The sequence below is a fragment of the Mytilus trossulus genome, chromosome 12 (assembly GCF_036588685.1).
Source record: "Mytilus trossulus isolate FHL-02 chromosome 12, PNRI_Mtr1.1.1.hap1, whole genome shotgun sequence".
In the NCBI taxonomy this organism is placed as follows: Eukaryota; Metazoa; Mollusca; class Bivalvia; order Mytilida; family Mytilidae; genus Mytilus; species Mytilus trossulus.
This window is the reverse complement of record NC_086384.1, coordinates 24,747,620-24,761,222: the sequence shown is the minus strand read 5'-3', so window position 1 is coordinate 24,761,222 and position 13,603 is coordinate 24,747,620. Positions and strand designations below refer to the sequence as shown.

At 29.8% G+C, this 13,603-nt stretch overlaps 1 long non-coding RNA gene across 7 annotated transcripts; it reads left to right on the top strand.

The window, feature by feature from the left end:
- The first annotated feature begins 327 nt into the window (after window positions 1–327).
- Window positions 328–13,170, top strand: LOC134693450 (uncharacterized). Of its 7 annotated transcripts, none has more exons than XR_010102407.1 (9): window positions 328–498; window positions 982–1,079; window positions 4,684–4,878; window positions 6,072–6,146; window positions 7,599–7,689; window positions 8,133–8,167; window positions 9,029–9,101; window positions 10,875–10,992; window positions 12,177–13,169. It is a non-coding gene; the product is annotated as an uncharacterized LOC134693450 (long non-coding RNA). The 7 variants fall into 7 exon arrangements; XR_010102408.1 differs by lacking the exon at window positions 328–498 and adding an exon at window positions 771–789 and having other exon boundaries at window positions 12,177–13,170; XR_010102409.1 differs by lacking the exon at window positions 982–1,079.
- Window positions 13,171–13,603: the final 433 nt, after the last annotated feature.

Below are 13,603 nucleotides of genomic sequence, written 5' to 3'. Positions count from 1 at the left end.
AGACCTTAATATACAATTGTCACTATTTAAAATTTTGAACCAAAACTTAAGCATTCTATAATTACACCCCATCCTATACTTTTTATCTTTTAATATAAGAAATATATTAGGTTTTTTAGTCTTCTTATATAACTAACAAAGTAAGACCGTGAGACCGTGCGGTCTAACAAATTTCTGATAATATCGTTAACAAAAACTTAACAGTGCGATCAACCAATCGCTAACGTTAACATATAATACCATAGTGCTTTGAAGTCTAGCAAGTACGGTCTAACAAAATCTTTTAGTACTGATAACAAATTTTTAAAAAATAAACCAATCGCTGATCATTATTGATCCTCCTGACATCATTGCTATCTTCGCCATCTTTGTTACAGAAAATTATTTTCAAAGATCTTATTTATTTTTATAAGTCCATGAAACAAAACAGAAATATCCAGATGACATTCAGATGACATTCAGATTGGTCATAGTAATCAGCTGGAAATTATATTGAGGGTAATGAAATCATTTTTAGAAATGTTCAGTAAACGACACAAGTTTTCCCGATGTACTCCGGGTTTTACATCAGTGTTGTTTGCAACGCCGTATCCTTCAATTTCATTGAAGACATCAAGCGAACATAAACTTGAGCGGTGTATGATGTGCTTGCAAAAGTAAAAAAAACAACGTACATAAACGCCAACGTGTACATAGAGATTTTCATTGAAAAGGTGTACTCCGGAATTATTCCGCTTTTGACTCCATTTTATATTTTTATTTGAGCTCTCTACGTTTGAGGTAGCAAAGGTATACACATGAATACAAAAACGAAAAAAAGTTTCTTATTTTCTCTCTTTTGAAATGGTAATATACGCTGTTAAAATATATAAACATGCAGATATGTAGTACCTATTGCAAGATTGCAATATTTTTAAAAATTGTTACATAAAAAAGTAAGCAAATTCAGTTCTAGAATTAATAGATTAAATTAAACTACAGGGACTTCGGCTTGTCAACTAAAATCACCACGGACCTGCTAGAGCACTAGATTTTTCATTACAGAAGAAGTTTAAGAACTGAATCGTTTCTCTATAGAGGTCAGTATTTAGTGGCAATCTATTTCCGTCTTGGGTTATGTATCTGGTCCACAGGCACTTGTTTCTATCCATGGGAAGACCCACTGTCAAATATATTTACGTAAATATACCGTTTCATAGTGGGTCTTCGCATGGATAGAAACAAGTGCCGTGATCTGGTCTATAAAAAATATTTTGCCACAATTTTGTATTTTTTTAGTCTATTCATGAATTAGATAATGTGTCTGGTGTGATTTTTTTTACCACTGAATTAATCACCAATCAAACCATATGTATAAGAGGGGGGATAGGACCTTTATCAGGACTCCGGGATCGGATCGGGTGTTTTTAACCTCGGGATTTTGGGATTGACCCTTTCAGGATCTGGGAATTCCTTTTTCGAATTTCTGGACCTCAGGATTTCGTGTTTTTAAGCCCGGGATTTCGGGATGAGGTATATTTTAGCCCGGGATTTCAGGATCAGGACCCCTTCTACCCCCTCTCATATAAATGGATAGAATTTAAAAAAATATCTGGAACCTGAATCCAAAGACAGAATGAATAAATAAATATAAATATAACTTTTTTATGCATCCCATAAAAATACATATATATTGGCGGGACTGGACACTAACTAATTGTAGCTGATAATCAGTGATTTTATTGTCTTTCCATACATAGGTAATAAAGATACAATACGGTACCAAACATGTGTTAAAAAACATATTCACTATTATCTTAATTATTTCCGATAATATCAATAAAATGTCTTTCAAACTAGTGATGCCAGCGTATCAAACTTATAGTATGTCACTTTAAATTTGTTATTATCACATTCATTTTATCACAGAATGCAAACAGGGTAATTAAAAAACGGCGCTGATTGCAGTCCAAATTCAAAAACATTATAGAACTTTTTATAAATCACACTTATTTTGGACATTTTATATGACAAAATATATCTAATTAATTTTATGATAAAACTTTAGAACTATGTGGTCAATGTATAGCCTCAGCAGTTCCAACATTTTTTTCTATAAGAATACGCCACCAAAATCCATTAATCTCCAAGTCTTGGAAGTCTCGTGGACCGTGGAGTACAAGATATTGTCAACATTATACTGAAGAGTCTATCAGATTCATTTCCTATTAAAATACATTGTTCCCAGACCACTGCAGCTGCCTGCTGGTAAAAGTGGTCTCTAACTTTTACTGTTGTCACATAAACATGCAATTTTTTCACCCAATTTCAAGTTTTTGAAGTTTTTTTACCATAAATTATTCTTCCATATGTATTAAATGTACTTTAAATGTAAAGAAAAGTTACAAAAAGCATTCCACATGATTATGAGTATAAAATGTAAGTTTAAAGATTATTTAGAGTCGATTTAGGCGGTAGTGTGAACATATACTTGTTCCGCATAATACTTGTTCCCCCTGGAACAAAACTATGGATAATAAAAGTTCTTGGGAACAAACATTACATAATATTAGTTCCACCTTCATAAGGTTTTTTCCTGGAACTAAAATATCATATGGTGTCAAAATATTTGTTCCTTTAAAGAAAGAGTGTCATTTGATTTTTTTTACACCTGATTAAATCTTAATTAATGTTCACCTCACATGATATTTACCTGTACATGTAGTACATAATTACAAAGATGGAGTCTGAGGAATACAACAAAACTTTTACATATTTAAACGATGGCTCTCATTCTAAGCAAGGTTAGGATATATATTTTTAATATTTTATCACTGCATGTCCCACTGTGACTTAACTAAATGGTCATTTAGTCTGTACCAATGAAGAAAGATATGCTCAAACTTTAGTCAAGCATGAAGTTAGTCACAAATTTCAGGTGAAAATGTCTACTTTAAGATTGGAAATTTAATTCCATACATTTGTAGCTAGAAATGATTTATGATATTGTAGTATATATTCCTAAAACTTTGATCATACAATAAATATTTCAAGAACTTTCATTATCTAATAACCATGATAACTATCCCTGGAACATTTATAATATAGCCAATATTCCAAATATGCCTGGAACTTTTAAAATATATCAAATATTCTTAGAACTTTTATAATATAACAAATATTCCCAGAACTTTTAAAATATATCAAATATTCCTAGAACTTTTAAAATATATCAAATATTCCTAGAACTTTTATAATATAACAAATGTTCCTGGAACTTTCATTATAATATCATGAATATATAAAACATTGTCCATAATATTTATTCTAAGAACTTTTAGCCACGGGCATACAGAAGCTATGAGAAATTGAAATTTGTTATTTTTTGTTCATTTCTATGCTAGGATGTTATGATACAAGAAGTCTGATTGCACAAATACTCTTGCATTCAACTTTTTTTGCAGACAGCATGGTCTAATGCACAGTTTTTTTTCACTTTTCAAGGAAAACTTGCATGCAGTTTTAGTCTAAATTGGCATATATATTTGAACCACTAACTATTCTAAAGAAAACTGCTTTTTTATAGATTTAGTGAAATATTTATGATGGACTACAGATTTTATGTACAAAGCTCTTCACATTTCACATACAATGTACATGAAACAGGCCGTTTAACCAGGGCCATGAATAAAACATATTTTGCACATTTTTCTGTGATAATCTACTTTTCTCTAGATTCGGAGTTCACCTAATGGGTAATAGAATTTGAATTGAGCACAGAAACACAAATATCAAAACATAAAAAGCCTTCAAATAAAAAGTCAGCATGCCTGTAACCCATAAACATGGAAACTGCTTTAAATGGCTTATTTAGCCGTAAAATGACAGAATTTCTATCAAACACAGATTTAAATCCTTTACTTTTATTGAGACCAGTAAACCATTCAGGGAAGTTGCCAAAGTACAGAATCTACATTTACTGATTTCATCTCTTAGGCCAGAGAAGAGTTATTTCGTAGTGCATTTTCTTTTAGACAATACATTGTACATTCAAATTAAAAAAAATCGCACTTGTTCAATCTCAAAAAGATTTTACAGTGTAGTGTACTACTATTGGGACAAATAAAGCAAAATTATAGAAACTTCTACCAGCTCTCTAACTCAAAATATTGACAATTCTGTGTTAAGGGTGTCTTAAATTCAGTTTGACAGCTTCAGACATACTAATTTTTTCCCTTTTCCACTGGACCAAATCACTACTTAACATAAAAATTCAGCACCCAAATTTTTTATCATGTAATTTCATCCCCTTACTTAATATTTCATGCATAAAATGTCAAGAAATAAATTAGAAAAGGGTATGAAAAAAATTGGCAAGTAATACACTTTTCACACTTGGGAATATATATATGTGGACAACGAACATCAAAGGACAATAACTGTGTCCTCGCACCAATTGCTAAACCTCTTTTCTAGTCTCTAACTTTAATTTGTCTCAACAAATGTTATAAAACTTATACACTGCTTATTACAACAAAACACAGATTAAGTTCAAATTTGACTTTTTTCACTGTTTCTGGTCTTGAGTTACAATTATTTATGCTCCATTATTATAAAATGGAAAAATATCCAAATCTATGGTGGATCTAAAAAACTTTTTTTTACGGATTATATTTATTTATATATATGATTTACAAACTTCAGAAAAGGTTGAAAAGCATTTTAATTTGAGGATATTCCAACCTGAAGCAAGTTGTACCAATGTTAATGATGGAAGACCCTGTTAGAATACTGTGCATACCTGGGGCTAAAACTTAATCAAAGATGACCTATGCTGAAGTGGTGAGACTTGCTATGCATGTAACAGGAGACCAAACTGAGACCACCTTTGATATAAAGGTATGAAAATGATGTCTATTATTATAAGAATGAATGGAATATATTCCAGTTGAATGTGACTTTTTTTTTTATATCCCCTAGTCCCTACAAACAAAGTTTTGGGAGATACATAGAAATCCCTATATCATCCATCTGTAATTTTTGCAAGTGCAACCCCTTAGATCTGCTGAAATTGATGACATTACACAGTAAAGCATAGGGCTCCTTATCAGCGAGGTGTATAGGCGAGTTAGGATAGTCGAGTTATGAAGGGCAAGATATGAAAGACCAATTGCAAGTAACAAAAATAACATTTTTCTCTAATTTCTTAAGAAATATATATACAGTCATATATATATATAATATATATACAGTGAGTGAATCTTAAAATGGTTGTGGCGTCTGATTTTGTAATCAAAATTTTTACATTTACTTTACATTTAATAAACAAAGCATAGATTAAATATTGTACCCAAACTTAGTTATACATTGCATCAGGAAGGGTCCCGGTATTTTGATTGCAGAATTTGAAAAAGTTATGTGATAATTATTTATAAGAGGCCATATACATGTATGTTGGAAAGTCATGCACACATAAAATTCTTTCATGAGAGTGACATTGTTCATTTTTCTAAAATAAAACGGGATACACTGTAGAGTATACTGTTCTGAACAAATCAAGCATAAGAAAATTAATCATGTAGACAAATAAAATAAACTTGCAAATTGCCAGAACAAATATTGCCTCTACAGCTGCCCCAAAAAGACCACTCTTAATGAAATTTGCAGCAGAAGAGGTCTTTTACATATAAGTGCTATAGTTTTAGTTACTATCTCTCTTTAAGTTTAAAATGACACTCACAGTGTTGTCTATGAATTTAATGATCATGATGATAATTAAATTACAAGCCATCCTCAGTATTTCAAAAGGCTATCTGTTTCTATGGAAAATAAACATACTTTGGGTAGAGATTACATTTTTATTACATGACACTCAGACTCAGATGAACAACATAAAGATGATCGAATCAACAATACTGTATACAATTCTATAAGCAATCGTCCTTCAAAAATGTTAAAGAGATACACCCAAAAAATATAAAAATAGTTTTCCCCACATATCACATGAATGAATAATTATATCTTAAAAATAAAATATATCATATTTTTGTTATTGGTTAATAAAATTCATTTTATTGGAATTTTGTTTACAGTGTATAGAAATGAAGAAATCAATGGGAGCCCCTGCCAAAAGGAGGAGTGTTGTTACAGAATATAAGTTCCCAATGGTAAAACTATTCTGGAATATTATTTCCACAAGAAGAACTATTATTGTATAGCAATATAATATTTCCCACAGAAAGTAACCAAAAGTTAGCGTGCAATAAATTCCATTATTGCACTAGTGCAATAAATCTTCAAAATTCATGACGTCATCAAAGACAAAAACTCAGTTCATACCAATATTTACTTTCAAATATTATATTGCTATACAATAAAAAGGTTATTGCATGAATATTGGGGAATATTGTCCCTCGTAGATCATATATTGCACTCACAAGCTCGTGCAATATAAAATTCTACTCGGGACAATATTCCCCAATATTCATGCAATAACCCTATATTACAGTAGGTGTTCCTAACGGAATAAATAGTATCAAATATTTGTTCCAACAGGTACAGGTATTATGACATTGTTTATAATAAAGTTTCAACTGGAACTTCTGTTAGGTGGAACAAATTCACATTGACAGAGTGCCTTCAGATGAGATTGGTAGAAAAAAGAAAGAAAAAACAGTTTTCATATTATTTTGAATAGTATGACTACAAATGACCATTTATAATAATATAGGAATTAACGATATTATACCATAAATTCGTTTTACACCAGCTTCATGCATGGCAAATGTTTGAACGTCTATACATTTTCGAAAATAAAGTGCTTATATAATCTTTGATGAAAAAAGAAATGCTGTATTTTGATTCCTAAATATTGAATGTTTAATAACTAATCCGCGAAAATTCAAACTTTATTCTTAATTCTTAACTTATAAATATCAGGGTTGGTCATTGATGCATTACTCTTTATGTGTTTATCTTTTCTTTTGCTCCATTATGAATTATTTTATTTGTAATAAAATTTACAAAGGGCTTCTCCAGAAAAAAATACAAAAAGGTTTGAGTTGGCATCTATAGTCTATACTATTAAACGAGAAGACCTCATTCTGTGTGTAGCTTCTCTTCCTTCCACAATAAATTAATCCTCATGCCTCTGTGTTCTATAGGTATTATGCATAGTGGCATTTGTCATCTATTCTTTTTCATTCAGTTTGGGTTATTTAGGAGAAAAACGAAAAATAAAGGCGTACGGATATGGTTTCAGTTGTCAGACAAACTTGTTAGTCATCTAAGACTTTAATTTAATAAGAGTACTTGGGGATAGGACAGTAATTTTCTCGCCGATGGAGACTCTCTATATAATAAAGCAGTGATCGCCGTGGAGAAGAAACTCCTGTTCATAAATTACTTTTGGACACAACATATATATTTTACATCACATGATAATACATTGATATAATTTTGAAGAAGACTCACTTACACATGAGCCGTAAAAAATAACTACCAACAAAATTACTTAATAATTGTACAACTACTGTAATTCCTTATCTTTTAGTTTAAAACTGTTGAATGTTTTAGTACCTTCATCTCATATTTGATACATTGCATTATTTATTTTTTAGAAACAGGGTATAGATGAGTGATCTAGTGTTTGAGTTCACTGAGGATGTGGCTGTCATCCTAACAAACAAAGGTTTACATAGTATTTATCAGGTATTGTTGTATATGGCTGATATATATGAATATATATATTGAACTGCATAAATATCAGATCTCTGCATTTCCATCCATTAATAGTGTTGCTTCCAAAATCACATAAAGAATATATTTAGACTCCATTACAATGTATCTTGAATGCATTTATTTAACTATATATGCAGTGTAATGCAAGACATATTTCTTAATGTGAGAAACAGACAACAGCTAGCTACAAACATGAAAAAATAGATTTAATTTTCTAAGGCTTATCACATTTATTGAATGATCAACTTACAATAAAGAATGGAAAGGGGTAATGTGTCAACGAGACAACAACCCAACCAAAGAGAAGAAAACAGCCCAAGGCCACCAATAGGTCTTCAATGTGCATTTTTTATTCTTATAAGCAAAAAATAAATAAGAATTTATATGCTTATGCCTTCATTTTTTTTTTGTAGGCAACATTCAGACAGTCAGATATTCTACATTTCGGGTTAGTTATATATATACACATTCAGAATTCATCACACCATTTGAAAATATGGTAAATTACTTAAAGGATGTTTTCATCTCCTTTTCAAAATATCAAGCTTTTCATCAAACTGGTAAATATTGATATGTGATTAATAAAGAACAAAAGAGCAAAAAACAATTAATAACTGTCTTGTTTGTGCTTTTTTTGTTTGTTTGAGATATATCATGAGATATAGGCTATTGAAAATTTGTGGGGAAAATTATCTCTTGAATTTCGATATCTTAATCATTGACAAGTCTTACTTTCCAAACACTATAATAATTACAAAATGCTAGGAAGCTAAAATTACAAGAATTCAAAATTTGTACAAATGACTTCTTTCCAGAATGTTAAAGATTCTGAAAAGAAAAATGAATGTTGCATTTTTGTCTTCAATTGGATAGAACTATAGAGGAATTACGAAATCTGACAAAATTTAAAAACTTGACTAGTGAACATCTTTGATTAATATGGATTTAATTCTGCTGTATGGTGTTATTTAAATTTGAACTTAAGGAAAATTGATATACACTAGAATACAGGGGTTCAAATTTAGGTTGGTTCTAAGTCCATGACCTTCCATTTACGGATTAAAACTATCCCACAGGTAGTTTGTTGCACCCAATGTACTTGCCTATATTTGCAGTTTAAGAAAATTACAAAAACATTTTGATCAAAAGAATGAAAATTTGGATCTTTATTTGCCTAACGTGAATTTGAACTGTGGAACAAAAATACATACAGTTTTCAACAAGCATTTAATTCATTTGTTTTCAATACATCATATAAAAAAATTATGTAGAGTGGGTGGTTAATTCAATACGATTTTCTTTTTATTAGATACGGAATAAAGAAATTGCTGTTGAGGAAGAGAGGAGTTTCTGTGACGAGATTGATACACATAGAGCATTTGGTAGTGTATAATAACAAGTTAACATTTTTTTTTAATTGGAAACAATAAATAACATGGCTTCTAAAACGGTCATATATTCCTTACACCTGAAATTTGTCCAGACATTGTATGTCTGGGATAAGCATGATACCTTCATCTACTTTTCAGCTTTCTTAAGAGACGGTCATATTAATACAATTCACCAAAACATTTGGAAGTTCCTACATGTCAGCTGTTTACATCTAATTTCTTTTTTCAAAAAGATTAAAGTTATTAGAAATATGTTAGTAAATGTTTTATAAATATGATTTGATAAAAAAAAATTAAAAGGTCATTAAAACAACGTTTGATCTTGTCAGTATGTGTGCAGGTGGGAAATTTAATAATCTATCAATGCTCATCAAAAATGCTATTAAAATTATCATTGATACGTTTATCTAACTTTCATTTCTAGTATTTTGATGATGAAATAATGTGGAAAGAGCTACTTTTACTCAATCGTGCTTTATAAATGCACATGGATTTTACGTATCCATATCTGGTCCATGTTTTATCATTGTCAAGTCAACATCTGGTACATGTATTACCAAAATATGTTTTTCAAAATGAAAATATAGTTTTTGATAATGTTATTTTGCACAAATAAAGAGTCTAAGGCAGAATTCAGTACACTGATGTTGCTCACTTCAAATGATGAACTGTCAGTTTAGCACTTTACGCCAGAACATTGAATTTATTTCAAAGTAAAGTTTGATATCTGTTTTTTTTTTAATTGTCAATCATTGGTTATATGATGGCCAACTGATTACCATGGTTGTCTTTTGTTACATAGTCTTAAGAGATCTGTATACATGGTATAAGACACAAAATGTCCGGCTGGCTCAAATATTTTTTGGAAGCCCTGGTAAATAACAATATTTTTTTAAAACAAAATGTCACCATTTTCAATCTGACAACAGACTTATATTTTAAATTCAGTTTGAGGAATTATTCACATTTGCACAAACAAAATTTGTTGATAGTTTAAGACCCCTTTTTGGCCCCAAACTATAGCAGTTTTACAAAATTGTTGAAATGTAAACTTTCAGTTATTTATTGGACAGTAGAATGCATCTGCAACATAAATACTGGCTGTTCTTGACAATACAATGCACATACATCAGGTACTAGCACCACTGAAATCTTAACAATTCTAGCATTTTAGTCAAATTTTAGACGGTTTTCATGTAAAGCGAAAGTGGCCGCATTCGTGTTCATCCTTTATATAAAAATGTAAGTTGTATTTTATGATAATACAAAACATATATAAAGGTTGAGGATGAACACGGATGCGGCCACTTTCATTTTTGACAAAAAACATCTGAAAAGGTGACATTTTTCAGCATATTTGGTAGATTTTTCATATTTGAGCTTGAATTGGAACGTTTTTAATGACTAAATCAGTTGAAATCTTTCACAAAAACTATTATTTCAAATGAAATAGTTTTTAAAAAGTGGTAAAAATCTTTCGTCAGATGAACCTGAAATTTGAGGCCAAAATCGGCCCTTACCGGACCTATAAAAAAAATCTCAAACATGGTGATTGAAGTGCATGTTATATTATATAAATTATTGCAGTTCATCATCCACTCTTTATGTACTTTTAACTTGTTAAAGCAAACTTAACTTTTACAAAAAAAAAGATCTGAGAAAGTCAATCAAGTTAAAGAGTGTGTATATATTGCAACTTAAAACTCTTTATCTCTTTTCTTTATCTATTGATATAAATATATATCTATGTGTATATTGTTTCAGAGTGTAATGAAGTTGTGAGTAGTATTTTAACCAAAAGAACATCTACCCTAACAACAGTGAAGATTAAAGGGATCAGTTGCTGTATGGTGATATTGAAAGAAATCCAGGACCTACAATGGTATCAATCACCCCAAAAAAATATTTTTTAAAACTGAAATTTATCTAGGATTATTTGATCTGAAAAAAAACTTTCAATATGAGACATATGCATATAACAACTTCATTAAAATCCATTTTATTAAGGCATATTGGAAAATGTTTCAATTCATCTTGTGACTGTCATACAAGTGAGAAGTTAAGCTAGCTATAAAACCAGGTTCAATCCACCATTTTCTACATTAGAAAATGCCTGTACCAAGTCAGGAATATGACAGTTGTTATCCATTCGTTTGATGTGTTTGGACTTTTGATTTTGCCTTTTGATTTTTGATTTTCCTTTTTGAATTTTCCTCGGAGTTCAGTATTTTTGTATTTTTACTTTTTTTTTTTACATATTTTCATGGAGATTTAATGTTTTATTGACCAATGGAAAATCTGCTTAGTACTCTGGTGAAGTAAGGCAGACTGGATATGCTGCTCCAAACAGTTTCCCTGGGATTAATAAAACATTTGATCAATTCAAAATGGACATGAACAAAAAATCTACCTTTACTGCCTTCTCACAGTATTTTTATGTTTGGTTTCCTTTAAATTTCAAAACGAGAAGAGACTTTACTGGTATAGTTTTAATTTTCCAGATACAAAATCAAAAATAAATAATTCTGATATAATTGTTACATTGTACTGTATACTAAATTTATTGGAGATTATTGTTTTAAACCTCTTGCCTTGATATAACCGTGTCCGTATCCAACTTATTGAGTTTTTGAGGTGAATATAGATCTCACCCTGTCAGTCTGTCTGTCCATTAGAACTAAACACAAATTGTCCTATCAAATCAATGTAATTATCTGCCCTTTATTATAAAAGGGTATTTTTTTAATTAAATTTAAATATGCTTGATTACACTTAAATGTTTTGATAGTTGGATCTACCTTGCAAGCCAAAGATTTTCCAGTCGTATAATAAATTATATTTGGTAAAATATTTTTAAACCAAAAAAAGGTATTTTTTGCGACATGTCCAAACCAGAAGATTAGAAAAAGACACCATACCAACTTGAGTTTGATATATCACTGGGAAAGCCAGTCATCTTGTGGAAATGTAATATAAATAGTTCAAACTTTTTTTTTCTTTCAAAATGTTTATTTCAAAAATTAAACCAGATTTTGTGAATTTTACATGAAAGTAATTTTATTTTAGGTTTATGAAGACTTCTTAGAGCTTGCCATATAAGTGTCAACAATTTTAAAGAACAGAGAAGACTATTATTGCACTTAGTTTTGAGTTTTTGTTTTATATTTTATCCCTATGATAGACTAATGTTAAATTCAGGAATTGTATTTTTCTGATATATCTGTTTTGTAATTACGTTTTACTCATTTTTAAATACGTTTGAGACGGTTTTTTTATACCTTTTCCTACTTGAGTAGCATTGACAACTATTTTAAGTTTTTAGTAAGGTTACTTTCTTTGGGTTTTGTATTTTATAATATTAAGATGTCATACTTGAATACCTTGTAGTTATGAACTGTGTATTTTACTTCTTGATTCTTTGATATGTGTAGTATTATTCTCCCCCCTCCAATTATATTTAGTTTTGTAAAATATATTTTCCATAAGGCCTGTCAACAATGGATGCCTCTCTAGATAAAGATTAAATAATCTTGGCACACATTAAATATGAATTTCAAAAGAAAAAAATATGTATGAAGACTCCATACAAAACTACTTTGGAAAGTATCACTCCAGTGATTCTTCTGGTAAAATTCAGGTATGCTCTAAATCTCAGTTTTCATTGGGAACTTTCTTCATTGCATAGAGGATGCTTTATCATCTGTTTTATTATACCTAACAATGCAAGTGTTAAATGTTGGGAATACAGAAAGACAGACATAATGATTATGATAAGTTAACAAATAATTTTACTTCAAATATAATGAATATTTAAACTGGAATTGACTATTCACATGTTATGCTCATTGATTGTTGACATTATGTGTTGAAAAACAGAAATAAGTCAAAAGAATTACAAGACAGAAAGTCCAAAAGTCACAATTTATCAATTGATAATAAATTTGTTTGCTCTATAATAGAATAGAATGTTTCTAAAAATGTCGATTGAATTAGACTTTCTATAAAAAAAAATCTCTCCAAACCACATTGTGACCTCTTTTTATATATGATTTAATTGGTTACATGTTTGTCTATTTTGTTATATACTTTAATGTTGTGCATGAAAAATATATTAACTGTATGCAAATTAGGAAAAATTGAAAGTTTTATGATAATAAAAAAAAATAATAATTAAACTTGTTTTGATTGATTTGATTTTATCCAATATGTATATTAAAAGAAAAGCTAGTATTTTATTGTTCAAAAATTACAAATGGATTAGCCACAAGTTTTTCAACTTAGAAACGTCTTCTTCAAAAAGGAAACCTGTTCCAATAATTGATATGGCTTTTAAATATAATTTGCATCTTAAAGAAAATAATGGAGGAAAAGAAAGAAAACAAGAGAGACAATTGCTTCAACAGGATTATACTGTCATAATCAAAGTCACATTTCCTGTTTACACAAAGAATTGACTCAATTGAGTGTAATAAAATGCCTGAATTAGACTTAGC